Genomic DNA, 17,706 nt, shown 5'->3' with positions numbered 1-17,706 from the left:
AGCTAGCCATGAAAATTTACGATTACATATTTTTCCATACGCTATTTTTTGCAGAGTTAACAGTTAATAATTAGTGGTGTCAACAGCCAGTTATGATTTTTAACTTTAGTGTAATTTTTTATAGTAAAAAATACATTCATTTTATATTAGTGGACACAGCGTTACGAAAAATTTAGAAAGGGTACACACAAGTCATAAGTTTGGGAAACACAGGTCTAGGCTATTATGACAAAAAAACATTGCTTTATTTTTCCTGCTAAAAACGGCGTCTGTTGACAAAATTTGTAACTAGTTTTGATTATAGCTAGTAAACGTGTAACAAGTTAGCTGCACTAATTAGATTGCAGTAAATTCCTGCTTTCCTATATCCTTTGATAGTTTTTTTTTTCTTCCAAATCGTCAATTATTTTTTGGGATACACAAGAGTTAGAGTATTTTATTTTTTTCATATAGAGAGACATAAGTGCAAATAAGAAGACATAATTTTATTAAACTTTATGAAAGCATGCACAACAATCACTCCAACAGGAAAAAAACTTACAGAAATACAATCAGTAGTAATTAAAATAAATCATTTTGTTTAAAGATAAGATAATGCCATGTAACCCAATTATTCAAATTCTTGTAAGACACAAAAAATATCAAGTTTTCATTTTCGATATGTTTTTTGCAATTAAAACACAGAAGCGAAAAAAATGGGAAAAACCAAAACGGTTGGAAACGACAATCGGGTTAAGCTTTTTAATAATCAAACATGTGTATATTTTTTTCTTAAATCTTCATTATAATCTTGGCAAACAACGTAGTTTAAGATATTGTAGAGTCCAGCAAATTAGAAATCTTCTTAATTTCTTAAGAAATTAAGGATTCTTTTCCTACGACGCCTCGCAGGAATCTGTAAGGAAAATAAATAAGTTGATTAAAAATAAAGGAGAAAAACAATTTATTAAATTAACAACTTAAAGGAGGATCGATCTCTACGTTTTTAAATGTTAATTATTATTCCAGGGGACAGGCGAGTTCCTGGACAAAATATTTCAGGACTTAATTGTAGTTAACTAATTTTTGCCCCAATTTAAATTATATTATTTTAAATGACAAAATTTGAACCGAATCTGTTGATTCGGTTTAAATGACATAAAAATTTAAAAATACGACTTTTTAAGGAGTTTTTGCTGAGAAATTATTTGACAGGTTCCTATCAAGTTTTGAAGTTTGTCGTAATAAATTTAACAGTTAAAATTAATGCAAACTTTTTACACTTTATAATTTAAATTTTGTGCGATCATTATTGAACTAAATTATAAATAATTATGCAAAGTTCTTTTATTAGTGAAATTATATTCAGATAAAAAGGTCCAAAAATTGTAAAGATACCAACTTGCTCCGCATAGGAAATAAATAGTTTCCTGTGGTATTCTTTTAATGTATGATTCTTGGTTTAGAATATTCAATTTATAGGGTTTCTACTCAGCACTATTTCTAAATAATTCAGAGGCCTACGTCATATGCCACTTTCTTACAGTTCAACCATATTGAGCCCTTTAAAAAGTTCACAAAATTAACCGAAATTCTACAAATTTTAATCTGCAGTTCTCTACCGTTTTTAAAAATATTTCGTCGAATCCGGAGTAGGTGGCATTCCTGATGAATAAAAATTGAAAGGTAAGACTTTTTTGAGAGTTTTTTTTGCTCAGAAATTATGAGATCGGTATCTACCAAGTTTTGAATTTTTATAATTGATTGATTTTTACATTAAACAGTTGAAAACAATGTAAAGTTTTAATTTTTCTTGCAAATGTAAATTTAACAGTAATGACTCTAGTTTGCGGCCGCTCTGCTGAGAGGATCATTGGGACCATATTTTCGAGATGACGGCTACCTCAAGAATCCGAATTTGTCAAATTAAAGGTTTGTTCGTTCGAAGAAAGAACGTTTTTGGTCTCGATTTTGTAACTGAAATAATCGTTTGCATTAATTGATTTGTGCACAGGTTTCCAACATGGGCACTAACGTAAGTATAGTATGCAAAGAACGCAAAGAAGTATATAAATCTATACGTTTTTTATAAACTTGCACATCCAGACAAAAATAAGATAAACTAAAAGTATCATTTTGAAAAAAAAATATGTAGCTTTCCTAAAAAAAACTAATTTCAGATTTGAAGTTCCCACATTCGAATTAAGTAAGATCAAGTATTTATATAAATGCGTCAAAAAATGTGTTCCTCAGTGTGATGTTTTCACTATGTTCTTTTACATGGGATAGGAAAAATTTTGTTCTCATTAAGATTGTTTTTTTTTCCTTCCTTTTCCCATATAGCATTCATCATTACTTTCAAGGGCGAGAAACTAGAAACCTAGTAACATGCCTCCAACTACTGCGAAATTTCCGTAGGCATAGAAAATAGTTTTTCTAGTGGTAAAAACAGGTAATGTATCGATATAAACTAGAATCAAAAGAATTGTGACCACTACTGTATGTAAATAATTTAAGCACATATATTAAAAATTAGATAGCCATTATGTTATGTTTAACAGTTTTGATAAAAGTTTAAATTAATTCGATTTGTTGTAAAAATTTCGTCTTCACTTCAATGTCTCTGATACATGGCCGGATTAACCTATAGGCACACTAGGCACGTGCCTAGGGCCTACGAAATTCAGGGGCCTACGAAAAACTTGGGAGAAAAAAAATTGTTGACAAAAATAATTTAGCTTTAAAAACAACAAGTGTATTTTGCACAGAATTATGAAGATACAAATAAAAATATAATATTTTTCGGTAATAAATTATTTTGCAGAATCTTATGCAGAATCTTATATTACTTTTTTGCGATTTTTGGATTCAACGAAATCTTGTATTATGCTGTCGAATTCCAAACTACGCAAAATGTCGTATTCAATAGACATAAGTGCGAGCGATGCCAAACGATCTTGATTCATTGTTGAACGGAAATAATTTTTATCAATTTTATCCTGGAGAAAGATCTTTCTCCTTCTGCATTTGATCCAAGAATCGACAAATATATTCTTAATGCAATATGAACGTTAGGAAAAGTATTCACTAGTTTATCTTTAACATAGTTATCGATCGAACTAATCATAATGGTATTATCGATATCGACTGCAATATCGGCAGTATGTCGGTATTGCAGATAAAGTTCGATAAACAAATTTGTAAATTAAAATCCATATTAATAAAAATGTTAAAGAAAATATGCAAGAAAATTTTAGCATATATTTTGAAAAGAGGGGATGGGGGGAAGGAGGGGAGGGCCCAAAAACGGGTATGCCTAGGGCCCACGAAAGGTATAATCCGGCTCTGTGCCTAGGGCCTACGAAAGGTATAATCCGGCGCTGCTCTGATATGATAAATATACTTCGCGCGAAATTCAAATGTTGGAGGGTATGCCTAGTGACTTATTTTAAACCAAGATTTTTTTTTTGAATCAGGGTTCATACGCACCTGGAAAAAATTAAAAAGGGGAGGCAATATTAATATCTTTTTTATATTATTATGTTTGTAACAACCAGAATATTTTAGTTTCTCAAAGTAAATCTATATAAATCCGAAGGCGGTGGATATGAAATTTCAATTCGATAGTGGAAACATTATTAAAAAATCTCAGCTTCTTTATATAACTCGATTGATACCATTAATATTTTCCAGGTGTGTACTATCCCAGTAAATATTAATTTAACCCATTAATACATGAGCACAAATTACAATGTTATACGTTTAAACCAAGTGGATATTTGTCTCTGTTATTTACCACTTAAGTTTGGAAATGATACAATGCTTCCATTTCAGATTCTAATATTTATTATTAATTTGCCATCATAAATTGAACTTTTTCAAAATAAATATTAATAGTGAAACGCTTGTATAAGTTTTGAAATTTTTTTTGTTTTGACAAAAAGTTTAAAAAAAAAAAAGACTAGCGAAACTATTTCGTTTTGACTTTTCTTTGAAAAAAAAAAATTATTGGCATTACTATAGATATAAATAATTCAATAAATATATTTTCAGCACTTTATTTGAGCGTCGCAAATTTTTTTAATAGTAGCCAAACAAGGCTGCCAGCGTCTAGACTTTTTGAAAATGTTTTATTGAGTGGTTGACATTTGAAAACTAAAGCTTTCAGAACTTTTTGTTACCTTCGAAATTTTTAAAAGCCTCACCTCCAGAGAGCTGAAACTAAGTGACGCTATATATGAACTTTTTTTTCATGTAGTGGTGGGAAAAATAGCTTAAAATCAAATTTATAAAACTAAGACTTATACACAGAATGCATGCCACAGTAATGTAATAAATATATAATGTTATAAATGTAAGAAATGATAGAAACACAATTTTTAGTTATTCTTATCTTTTTAATTATTCAATTATAACTACCTCAATTACAATAACCACATTTCAAATTATTAAGATTTATAAGAAAATCACACTTCTTATTTACGTTCAATAGTAATCTGAAATAAATATGCTTGAAAAAGTTGCGGATTTTAATAACTTTATTCATCACCTTTTTCATATTTCACCATTGCTATGGCAATACAGTATACATCAAAACATAAACTTAACTAACATTGGAAGAAATGTTCCCAAAAAGCGTAGTAAATTGGCAATCCTGCAAAAACTTCACCTCGACAGCTGGAACAAAGGGCGTTTCACATGAGCTTTTGAATCATTTACATATTGCGGTGTACGAAGAATAATTTTAAATCAAATTTACAAGACAAATCATTAAGACGTAAATTTAGCTACCAATAAAATAAAAATTTCCCAAAAAATGTAGAAAGTTGGTAGCCTGGAGCTATAGTACCGAGTTTGTACCAACTTTCATAAGTTTTCCTACCACTTCCAAAGATTTTACTACATAACTATGACAACCTGGAAAAATTGTCCACACGCAATATGTAAAAATGGCGCTAATCATAAACGTAGCCAAACTGTTCTTTATTTTATCATTTTAAATACAACTTACCATCGTGGACTGTTTTATATTTTTACTTCCACCACTGCTGGTAGCTGACTGGATGATAATAAGGTGATGGGTAGTAATGAGCCACTGGAAGGGCTGGGATGGAAGGATGGTAATAAAAACCGGGCCAAGCCACGTTCTGCTGTTCTGGCTTCTTTTCTACTTCCTCTTTCTTTTCCTCAGCGAACACAGAGGCAAAGAGCATCACGCTCAAAATCAAAGCAATCTGAAATATTTAAAAATAGATAATAATTAAAAAATCGATTTCCAGTTCTAATTAAATAATTTTGGAACTTAAAATAATACATTTGTTTAGAGAAAATGATGTATTACTTCTCTAGAATGTCACAATTCACAAGTTGTTCAAGTGCTATTCTGTGCTAAGTACAATGCATTTTCATCAGAAATCAAATGATTTTTGCTTAGCAAAAATTTTCTAAGTTCTATTATTCTTGTACATAAATAAAATATATTTTTAAAAGGCATAAAATTGGTGCCACCATCATCTTTCACACCCTTTCCCCCCCAAAAAAAATTGGTAGAATTTCAAGAATTTTTTTCTTTAGCTCATTATGGGCTATCGTTCCAAAGAACCCTTTTTTTTCAGAAAGATTAAAACTGGTAAATCAATTATTTCATTTTTGAAAAGGCATTCGTGTATAAAATATAATTAATAATAAATATATGAGCATTGATCCAAATTTATGTGACTGCGATGTTTTAAAACTTTAGAGGGAGACAAATAGTAAATGTTTTTAGGCATAAATGCCCTATCACACTTTTCATAAAGGTATTTTTTACATCTCTATAAAATGTAATGGCTTTACAACAGTAATCCATAACGGGTTATTATCCAATTTCTCAATTTAACTATTTATTCAAAATTGCTTATATATTAATAATAGGTGACGATAATTAGGAAAAAATAATATGTAGGAGCAAAATACGAATATGACTATTTTTAAAAACCTTTCTTTTATTTTCACTTTATTTCGAACATACGTAATTGTTGAAAGTTCTAACGATGCTCATTTTTAAATAAACTGTGGTGAAATAGACAAAATATTGTTATCGCAATCACGAATAAATGGGTTGGCTAAAGCTAATTTCTTTTCACCTGGTTGTCACTACCTTATAAGATTATCACATAGCTGTCAATTCTTCTGGAATATTTTATTTTTGCATTTTAAGTAGTGGTAAAAGTGTGATTTTTATTTCATTTTTGGATTTTCAAATTTAACTAAAATTGATTTTAACTAACACCACAAATGAATAAATTTAATATATATGCAAATACATGATTATAATACCTTGGTGTAAATAAAGTATTAGCAAAACTATTTTTTGTTTATAATTTATTTCATTTCTCTGCCATTTCGGAAAAATCGATTTTAAAAAGCGCAAAAAAGGTGGCAACTATGCTATCAAGGATACAAAGATCGAAAATATTGCATGCATTCCTTTTAAATAATAAACAGAAAGGAAGAAAATTTATTTTTAATTTTAATCCTTTTGTCCCATTATTGCATTTTGTTGACCACCAATTTTTACATTTTCAAACGCACAACTGTTTTTATTTTTTTAAAGACACTTTTCACTAACATGAGTGTTACTTCTTAAACATAAGAAAAATGAAATATTTACATATAATCCTTTAGTTGCTGAAGAGGAGAAACAGCTAAATTTGAATTTGAAATAGGTTAGCTGGAATATCTAAGCTACATTTTTTGTAAATATTTACTTATTATGAGTCGTTCTTCTGGATAGCACGGGTATTACAAAAATTTTATTCATTGTACCAAAAAGAGCCTTGATTATTTACTATATTTATATGTAAGTTATTTACTATATTTATATAAAGTGGTCACCACTTTAGGATATTTTGTTAGGAAAACACATCTGCCTGAGAAATCCAGGTGCAGAATTGGAATCAGAAACTCTTCAAAAGAAAAATTCTAGTAACGATTTATCACCTTTTTAAAAGGCCTGACTAATAATTCTGTCATTAACTATTCTGTTACTGAACAGCACTTAGTGGATGTAGGTCATAATTGACATTTTTTGAAAAGATTTAGAGTTCTCTATGGCATACCCTTCAACATATGAGGTTTTTGCAAAATATTTTTTTCATTGGTGGTCAAATGCAGTAGGTATTTTTAAAAAAAGTAAAAATTTTATGTAATTTTTATCGGTACTGAAGAACATAATCATTCGCTAATGTGGCCTTCATATATCTTTTTAAATCATTTATCAGTAGCGTTCAACTAATTTATTATAAATTCTACTTTATTAAAATATTGGTAAAAATAATCAAGTATGCCAACTACTTTTTGCAGAACATTTCATAGAGTGGTAGACAATCGAAAACTAAAGCATCCATAATTTTGACATCATTATTAAAGCTTCACAACGAAAAGGACTGGAAGAAAGTGGGTAATTATATGAACTTTTGAATCATTTACATGTAGTGGCTTGGAAAATAACTTTTAATCAAATTAACTATACAAGGAATCACTCAGTAAACCATAAACTTAATTTACCTCTAGAAAAATTTTCCCAAAAAGCTTAGAAAATTGGCAGTCTTGCATAAAATTTGAAGTCAGAAAAATAATTTTTGAAACTGCGGAAATTCCGTAGTATTCGGAGGATATGCTATCGTTCCCAAAGGCCTTAAAAATCTGATAGCGGTAGTGTTAAAACTGATAGGAATTTCTTTTTTTTTAACGATACTAATTTAATATTTTGAGGTCTTGTAGAGAAGAATTTTAACAGAAATTGTTTTACGTTATTACCGTCGTTGAACAGCCGGCCCAATTTTGAGTTTACGACTATACCAATGTTCAACAACATAGTCTCGTAATTTTGAACCCAACCCAGAAGACAAAGGAACTCCCGGAACAAGTAATGGGGGAAATCTTGGAGGATTTTTTTGATGAAACTAACCTGCATTTACTTTACATGGAGAGAAAAACCTCCTACGATTAACCTGACAGCAAGAGGACTCTAATCCATGATCCGTCTACCACTGAGGATATTTTAAGCCATCACTGTGGTCGGTGCGAGCTGGGTGCGGAATTTATCGCAAATGTATTAAACTATGGATATTTGTATTTTTATTTTCATCACTATATAATATTTACCGCGAAAGTCTTTTTTCTCGACGAAAACACAACATTATCTTTAAATTTCACCATTTACTGTGGAAAAAGGTCCAAATTAACCAACAAATTAAGAAAAAAACAGTAAATGAGTAGTCTTTTTAAAAAAAATGTCTGTTGACAATAAATTTAAACGGGGAAGAGTCTCAAATTCACCAAAATGTCGCTAAGCGCTTTCATCCACTTAACTCTTCAATTATTAAAGTTATATTGCTTATAAAAATTAAAATAAATAACACTTACGATAGATTTCATCTTGAGAAACTTGAGCTTCTTTGACCACCAACTATAGAAATACTTAATTTAAATTAAAATCGAAAATTTCATCCGACATTTATATAAGTCCTTGGAACAATAGGAGGAGCAAATACTCTTCCAAGGGCAGTAAAAAAATATTCCAAAGAGCACTCCATTTTTGGGTGGGGTCATTACAAAAAAATAAACGTCGTCAATAATTTGAAGACGATTCCGTTACACTTATGAAGGTTATTACAATTATTTTTTATTTAATATTTTCTCCAGACTGTGAATTTAAATGTTAAGGACAAGGTTAGGTAGAAAAATTATCTTTTAATAATAGAGAAATAATAATTGAAATTCAAATAAGGAAAACTTCATCCCTTAAGTGTATGGCTCTCCTGATGTTAATGTTAACCCACAACTAGTATTACTATTCACTGCTATACTTAGGATAGATCCTACATTCAAACTACAGTAATTGGGGAATGCGTTTTACAGTAATATCGTTCAAAATTTACTTTAGTATAGTAGTACATTACCAAGTCAGGGTACTTATCGATGCTTTTTAAGAACATTTCTTCTAGTGGTAGCATAGTTTATGTTTAATAACAGTCAATTTAGAGTTTACGGCTACCAATGTTCAACACCGCAGCCTTGTAATTTTGAAGCCAATCCAAAAGGCAAGGGAACTGTTGTAGTAAAGTATTGGAAGAAATTTGCCTGCATGGTGGACTTTTTTAATGGAACTAACCCGCATTTGAATTAAATAGACAGATAAACCACGAAAACCTCCAACAGTTAGCCTGACGGCAAAGGGACTCTAACCTATTATCCGTCTACCACTGAATATGTTTAAGGTTAACACAGTGGTCTGTGCGAGCTGGGTAGGAAATTCGTATCGACCCGCCGTCACTGGGATTCGAACCCGGTTCATATGATTGGGAGATGAACGTTCTATCCCCTGAGCCACCACGGCTCAAGTTTATGTTTTAATGTATGATTATTTGTTTTGTAATGTTGGTTTAAAGTTACTCTCCACACTACTACATAAAAATGATTCCGAAGTTCACATGACTGGCCACTGTGTTCCAGCTTTCTATGGGAAAAATTTTTAAAATTAAGGCAAAATTTAAAAAAAATTTTAAACCGTCAGTTTTTAATTATTTACCAAATTATAATTTATTTTCCAACAAAAACTTAGTTGTTGGCAGTCCTGTACATAAAAATTTGAAAGTGAAAACTATAATGATAATAAATTTTTTAAACAAAATTTATATCAGTTTTCAATTTTTGCCAAGTACGTATGAACTCTTGCAAGTTGTACCTTCTTGGAAGTTGATGAGGATATATTTTAGTTTCAATTGAAAAATTTTGTGATTTAATTTAATAAGAGTAATAATAAAAATAAATAATGTAATGTAAAAAATAAAGAATGTAAGTAAGAATCGATAAAAAAAACTACAAAGATTTAGTCATTGAAAATTTCCTTCTTATTCGTAATGTATAATTCCTAAAGTACATAACGAATCAAAGCTGCCGATACCCTTGTTTTTCGCCGGAGAATTTCTTTCTGTTTTTAAAATGTATACTTTTACCGTTTACCTGCTGAATTCATATTTCACACTAATGGAAAAAGTGTCTCCATGAAAAACGTAGTAGCAGAGATGAGTATAAATGAAATAGAAATTTTCGTCAGCTAGCTACTAATTTTGTTATAAATGCAACAACTGTTTGATTTCTGAAAAGATATATATCACAAGATATATAATATTTGATATTAATACTATAGAAATAGATTGATAAGAATACTTAATTTTTGCAGTAGCAAGTGCTTAGAAAATATTTGAGTTACCAGTTTTTAACATTTTGAAAAAGAAGCATGATCCAAACATAGAACATTGGCATTTAAACCTATCACCCTACTGCATATAATTACACAGTCAGAACCTCAATGATCCACATGAATACATCATTTGCATTCCACAACCTCATCGAAGCACCACAAAGATCAACCAAGCTAAAGATAAATGGGAAAAGGGCCGCAAGCAGCCTCAGGTGCCCAGCTGTTTTATACAGTAGCATTTAAACGGTTGATATTAAATTTAACAAAATTTTGTATTGATGATTTTAGTGACTAAAGAATATTGATACAACTTATGATGACATAAGTTGTATCAATATTCTTTAGAAACATAACGTGTTTGCATAGTCAATATAATTCCTGCTTTCAAATCTGAATTCAATCTTAACCAGAAGTGTAAAAAGCTACAGTTATGGGTTAGGACAACTCATGATATAACTGAAGATCCTTCCGGAAAATATTTTGGTCCTATAAGATGTATATGCATGCATATATAACAAGATGTATATAATGAATTCTAACAGAACATGTACCGAGGGACCAATATTGGAATGTCTAGATTCTTTGATATTGGTTCTATATCAGCCTATATACAACCAATATAGGTTAAATAATGACTACAAAATATCGGGTAAATCTGACAATTCTATATAGGGCCGATATTGGTTATAAAATGGCTGCAAAATATCGGGTGAATATGACTGATATCGGAAAGCAAAAGCACTTTAAACCTTTTTTTAGCCAAGATTCGTGAATATTGGTCCGATGAAGGCCCGAGTTATTTTGTTGCTAGGGAAGTGAGGGTAAAACTTTTGCTTTCCCATTTCATTCTTGGATTCGTAAATTTAGTTTAGAACGGTTTTAACAACCACTGAGCATGGATAATCAAATGACATTGGATATAAGTTCTGGTAAAATATTAAAGTGCTTTTACCTTTAATTGATTTTTTTTATGCTCAATGTATCATTTGGAAAAATGATTTTTAAGAGGAAAAGTTGACAGTTGTATCATGATAACTTTAGCTGAAACCAAAAAGTTAATTACTTTCCGTCAGCAGGTGAGCAGATCTTACCATTGAAAAAATGGTGTAAAAAACTGTATTTGAATTCTTCGTAAAATTGTTAGCAAAAAAAGATTTTTTTAAAGGCTAGTACTAGGTTTACATGGCTAGTACTAGAGTATTTGCCTAGTAAAATATATTGTGACTCAACAATGAAAAACTCATATTTCAACCAGTAATCAATTTTATCTATTGGCCTATCAAGACGAAAAAAACTCCCATAACCAGCCATACCCGGAATTGAGAAGAAAGCAAAAACTACCTGTAAAATCACCTGTTTTCTAGGTTATCTTTGAAAGGAGTAAAATATTTTTCCAGCCAAAAAAACAGTCCCGTATACATGTTTTAGCTATTAATAAGTCATGGTAGCCGGAACTCAACCCAGAAGGCAAGGGATCAAACTTTGAGACAAATTACTTTCATGAAACAATTTTTGATGGAATCAACCTGCATCTGCAATGCACGTTGAAGAAAACTGCTCTGTGGCGGTATCATTTGAATCGAATCTACCTGCTTTCGATAGGATTCGAACGAGGGTCACCTCGGCCTCTATTCAAAACCGGATCAGCTGTCAAAAGATATACAATATCATAGTTACATAAGCGGTTGTGCACATTAAAAAGTTATCAATACTTTACATTATTAATTCACATAAAATATTTTTTACGATTTTAAGCCGATTTTTTATACGGACCATATTATGGTATAGTGAGCTAAGTAGCATTGTTTAAAGTCTCAATTTCTACTGATTAAAATGAAATGAAATTTATTGATCAGTGTGTAAACTTTATCATATTTGTGGGGAACACTTGTCAAAGCTAAGTTTTTATTCATTTCATTGTAGTTTGGATTGTGGGAAACTTATTTACAGTCAGGTCATGGAAGATGCAATTAAAAAAAAAGCAGAGCTATAAGGGAAATTTAGTTTTGATCTTTATTGGAATATAGAGCAGCGTGGGTCACTGTTAAGCATTGACCTAGCTCCACCCTTTGATCGAGGAAGGGGCGGAGTGGGTCAAAAGATTTTTTTCAACTTCATTTTTTATTATTTGATAATAATTAAAACTGAATATAGTCACGCACAAATGATGAAATTTGAAAGTTTAAACTTTCTTCATACATTTAATGTAAAAAATGCTTTCAGATATTCGAATGTTATCAGCTATATTCGAATAAAAAGAAAAATACGAAAAAAGTATTCCTATTATTCATTTTGGAAACACTGTTTTTTAAGTGAAACATTTTGATTTAATGGTGAAAATATACTATTAAAACTTGTCTTGTTCATCTAATTAGTTATTAAAAGATTGGAAAACGATTCCCTTTTGTACACTTGAATGATAAAAAAAAGTTCTTTAAAATGTTTGAACTAACACTAGTTTATGACTTTCAAATTAAGTTTAATTTTTAGAAAATATTGTTTTCCAGTGTCTTTTGAATGGTTGTAGTCTATTAATTTATGACGATTGTATTCTATTTATTTACTTCTGACTCTATTCATTTATTTATTCTGATACAATACGTCTAAGAGGTCGAATGTTTGAATTATTTTTTTAATGTAAACTAGACGTAGGCTTATTATAATTACAAAATTATATAATTCTAATTATAATGACAATTATAATTTACGATGTATAAAAATGCCACCCAAAAAAATTTGTGTACAAATAATAAGAAATGATTAAATAATTTGCTCCATGCATTTTCTTTGATCTTATTTTTTGTTAAAATAATGTTAAAAAAAAAATTAAGTTCTAAATTAAAAATAAAGGCTTAAATTTTTGCACTTCGAGTACTTTAATATGGTGCTTGAACTAATATAGAGACTACATCATATAAACTACACAGTGCAATGTTTTTATATAATTACTAAATTTCGTAAACTACCAATGTCAATGTAAATTTGTGTACGAAGTACTTAGCCCCAGGAGCTACCTTCATTGAAGATGAAATAAATGAAAAAGCGGTGGAGGAGCATGCGAAAGCAATTTTACGCATGGAAAATTTAAACTCTATAAAAGGTTATATACAAAATAAATCAAGGGTAGGAAAAAGAAAATGTGCAATACTTACAAAAAATTAGATAATAAAACAAAGACCCTTTGAATCCCTGCAACACACCCCGGATGTAGTTCATCTCGATGAGAAGTTAACTAAACAATACCGATTTAAATTTAGGATACGGTGTAATTAGCCAGGGCGGCTATCTGCTTGAATCTTGGCTTAAAAATCGAAAATTTAAGGAAAATCTTGGCTTAAAAATTAAAGGAAAGTCGAATCTTGGCTAATAAAGGTACAAAGTGCCGTTATAGAGTTGTCAGAATCACCCGATATTTTATATTCATTATTTAGCCTGTATTGGCCTTATAACATACAAAATTGTTCGATTCACTCGATTTTTTACAGCCCAAAATACAACCAGTATCGAATTGTCAGATTCACCCTATATTTTACATTCATTATTCAGCCGATATTGATCCCATATAAATTTCGTTAAACGACCCGAATATTATCAGATGTTAAATTTATATGATTCCCAAATGGATGTTACCGATGCTCTTTTTTCCCACCTACCTAATGTAATGTATCTCCTAGTGGTAACAAGACAATTTTTCCATCAATATTATATTGTTGTTTCTAATGCCACTTGACAATATCAGCAAGCCTTCTTAGTGAAACCAAGCGAATTTCAAAAGACAGAGCTGGCGTTTCTTGATTTTAGTGATGCCATCTATCGCGAAGAATACGACTTCAGCCACACACACCTCACAGCCCGTTTATAGCGGACTCATTCATACATCCTTTCATTCATCCACAGATTGTAATTTTGACCTGAACCAGAGAACGATCAATCTCCAACGCAGTGTCCCCAGAGGTATAATTTGTAATTGAAACATGGAAGACTTTGTGATCCCGACATATTTAATGTGCCGCAGTCACCATTTACTACGCGGGGAGTCTTCGGCCGGCGAGGATCGAACCCTCGACCTCTTGGACATGGGCCCAACGCCCTACCAACTAGGCTATCCTGGCTTTATTAATATTTATTACTTAGTTTAATAAATTATAATTTGATGATTTTCTTAATTATCACACTTTACTTATAATTGAAAAAGTATAAACACTAAAGATTTGACTCTTTATAGTTAATTTTTTTTTAAAAATCTGCTTATTTTAATTGTTTTCTCTTTCTGACACTTAAAAGGTTTTGGAAAAGTACTATGAGCAGGAACTTGACAAAATTGTATAACAGAATAGATATAATTCTTGTAGGCTCCAAAAATCCTAATTAAATCCAAATATTATTTATTATAGATCATTTTGTTTACGTTTAGTCAAAAAAGTGAAGAATTTTTTTTTCTGGAATATCTTAATCATTATCATTCTTAAAAGGAAGAAATAGTCCGTAAAGCCTCTAGAATCGTTATTAAATGCTCCATTACGTTGTGTAATAATAAATTTAAAAAATAAATTGATAAACTAACTTGTTTTAATTCAATAGTATTTTAATAAAAGGTTTTCGCTTGAACGACTGTGTTTTTTAGTTTTTAGTCGAAAACTCTATAAGCATGAGATGTTTCCCTGTTAAAATATTCAATCGCAACATTCTTTTCGATTTTTGTTTTTATCTTCAGTTTTTAAATTACACATTTTCTTCATTTTTAATCCTCTTATTGTAATAAAGTGCACTTGATTTAACAGCCCATTTAAAAAGAAGGGAAAAAAAACGTGTGAATCAGACAAGGTTAGATAGATACACTTGACATTTTTGATTTTGTTGAAATTTCCAGGATATGTTTTTGATGGATAAATATGTGCTTTTTTTATTTTGAAGAACGAATTTGAAGAACCTCTAGAATTTTGAAAACACAGCTGTTAACATGAGGTACTTTTTTTGTAAAATTGGTGAACCATGGTACGTTAACAGTTAATAAGTTATAACAGATTTGTGTATCTGTTATAACTTTCAAATTTTGGCATAACTTTTAAAATTTGGTATTACTTTTTAAAATACAGTTATGTACTTTTTAGCACTTACCTATTTAAAACTGTTATAATTTTCAAACTGTTATTTAACTGAAATGCCCTACCGATCATTTCAAAAATACAAACAAATATCTCACTTGTCTGAATAGCTACGTCAAACGCATAAATGTGAAGAGGAAATCTCTTTTGAAAAACTTCGAATTAAAAGGATATTTATCACCACAGTATATAAGTAATTTAAGCATATTCAGGGGTTGAATAAAAACATGGAAATACTTAATTTAAACACTAATAAACTATACTTAATTTAAACAATCTATATACTCTATGTAAACAATCTTCCTATTAGTTGAAATTTTTTTGGAAGATTTTGCATGGCAAAACTGTTTGCACCGTTTGAAAAATCATACTTGAACCTTTTAGAAATGGTGTAATTTTTAACCATGCGAGATTCGGATCGATCACAATGAGGTGAGGAAATTAAAAGCTTCTTTCTAGCTTTGATATCAACAATTAGGGCGGGGAAACCTGGTTCGTACTGCGTTTGACACAAGTTTAAGAAGTCGTCAGTTCGATCCCCACTGGCCAAAGACTCCTTCTGCAATAAATGGTGATTGGTGCACGTTAAATCTGTCGGGTCACAAAGTCTTTCATGAACTGGTACTGAATTGGGGATTGATCGTATTGTGTTCCAGGTCAAAATTACGATTCGTGGATGAGTAAATGGATGTATGAATTGATCCGCCCTGTATGCAGGCTGTGACGTGGATGGGGTGAAGACGTATTCTTGGCCATAGATGGCGCCACTGAAAAAACAAGGAACGCACTCTCAGCCTTAAATTCGCTTGGTTTCATCAAGCAGGCTTGATGTAATCGGCAAGTAACATTATAAACAAAAACATATGAACTATTTTGAAATCATTCCATAAGATTGCAATATTTATATTAGAATGCTATTCAATGATAGTGGTTTTGAAAAAGAAAAAAAAAAGCTTCTATCTTCATACGCTTATTTTTGGTTGATACAAATTTTGCATGTTTAAAAGATTCTCATTTCTAAACGGTTCCAACATGATTTTTCAAAATATGCCCACAGTTTTGTCATATCAAAAACCTTCCGAAAAATTTTCTTCTAATAGAAAAATTGTTGAAATATAGTTAGTATAGAAGTGTTTCCATTTTTTTGTCTAACCCCAGTACGTAAAAGGTTTGATTAATATAGAGTTAAGTTGAACTGGACATGTGCCTTGTTGAAAAAACATGATCAGAATTAGTGGGGAAGATACACTAAATGCACAGAAAACATTATTTCCGTTATTTGGCGTGCTACCTGGTGACTTTGCATTTAGGTAATTAGCAAAATTGATTTTAGAAGTTCAATTCTTCATCCGTATGCTAGCAAATATCACTGATATTTCCCATAAAGTCATTAAAAAAAGACGTCTATCATTTGATAGCGCAACAATGCATGAGGCAAATCCTATGAAACAAATATATTTTTAAAACATCTTTCTTGAACAGAATAATTAAAATTTTTGAAAGATTTTTTAGAATCGATGGCTAAAATTGCTCCTCGCATCCACTGTTTAAATTTCAGATCCTAAAAAGGTGCTGGAGTTACGATAAAGAGACGCAGACAAACGCACACTAGTCCTCTTATTATAGATTACAACAGGGAATAAATTTTTTGCTGCATTTATACAAATACTTGATTTTACTTAACTCGGGAGTAAGGATTTTAAGTCTGAAAATAGTTTTGTTCAGAAATGGCATTCTTGACAATTTAGTTTATTTTTTGTTTGAATGTTCAAATTTATAAAGAAAGTACAGGTTTATATACATTTATCTACTTCATTGACAATAACACTAAAAACAAAAAATATATGAAATTAACATATCGCGTCATAAACTGGAATACCTTGTCGCCTTCTTTCTACCACTCAGTATTCACTCGAGTGAATATCGAAAAATTCTTGTAAGGACTATTTATAAAATTGCAAAACAAATTGTAGCTAGTAGAGGGAAACGGGTTGCAGATTTGAAATCAGCGACACAATAGTAAGATTCGTTATACGTTGAATGCAATGGTAAAATAACTTCAAACAATATTTGCAAATTTAACAGATTTTGCTAGTTTTTTAAAAAGTTTAGCATGGCACATCTAAGAAAAGTGGTGGATTATATAAGCCTACGAATTGTTTAGAAATGGTGGTGGATAAAAATCTACTAAATTGAATTTATTAAACCAAGAATCACAATTAATAAAACTACCACTTGAAAATATTTAATCGATGTCCGGAGCAAGTAGGCATCTCTTTGTATATAAATAAAATTATTTTTGCGTGTTCTATATTGCATTAATTTCTTCAAACCATTTTAGTAACAATAATAATTTAAAAATATTAAAAATTT

General features: G+C 30.4%; 1 long non-coding RNA gene across 1 annotated transcript; it reads right to left on the bottom strand.

The window, feature by feature from the left end:
* Positions 1-464: 464 nt before the first annotated feature.
* LOC107448101 (uncharacterized) lies at positions 465-8,551 on the bottom strand. The gene is made up of 3 exons (XR_001584623.4): positions 8,389-8,551; positions 4,991-5,213; positions 465-895 (listed from the first exon to the last, which is right to left on the bottom strand). It is a non-coding gene; the product is annotated as an uncharacterized LOC107448101 (long non-coding RNA).
* Positions 8,552-17,706: the final 9,155 nt, after the last annotated feature.

This window comes from Parasteatoda tepidariorum, chromosome 10 (genome assembly GCF_982258835.1).
Source record: "Parasteatoda tepidariorum strain Cologne lab strain chromosome 10, Ptep-v5.0, whole genome shotgun sequence".
Classification (NCBI taxonomy): Eukaryota; Metazoa; Arthropoda; class Arachnida; order Araneae; family Theridiidae; genus Parasteatoda; species Parasteatoda tepidariorum.
This window is presented reverse-complemented; position numbering and strand designations above follow the sequence as displayed.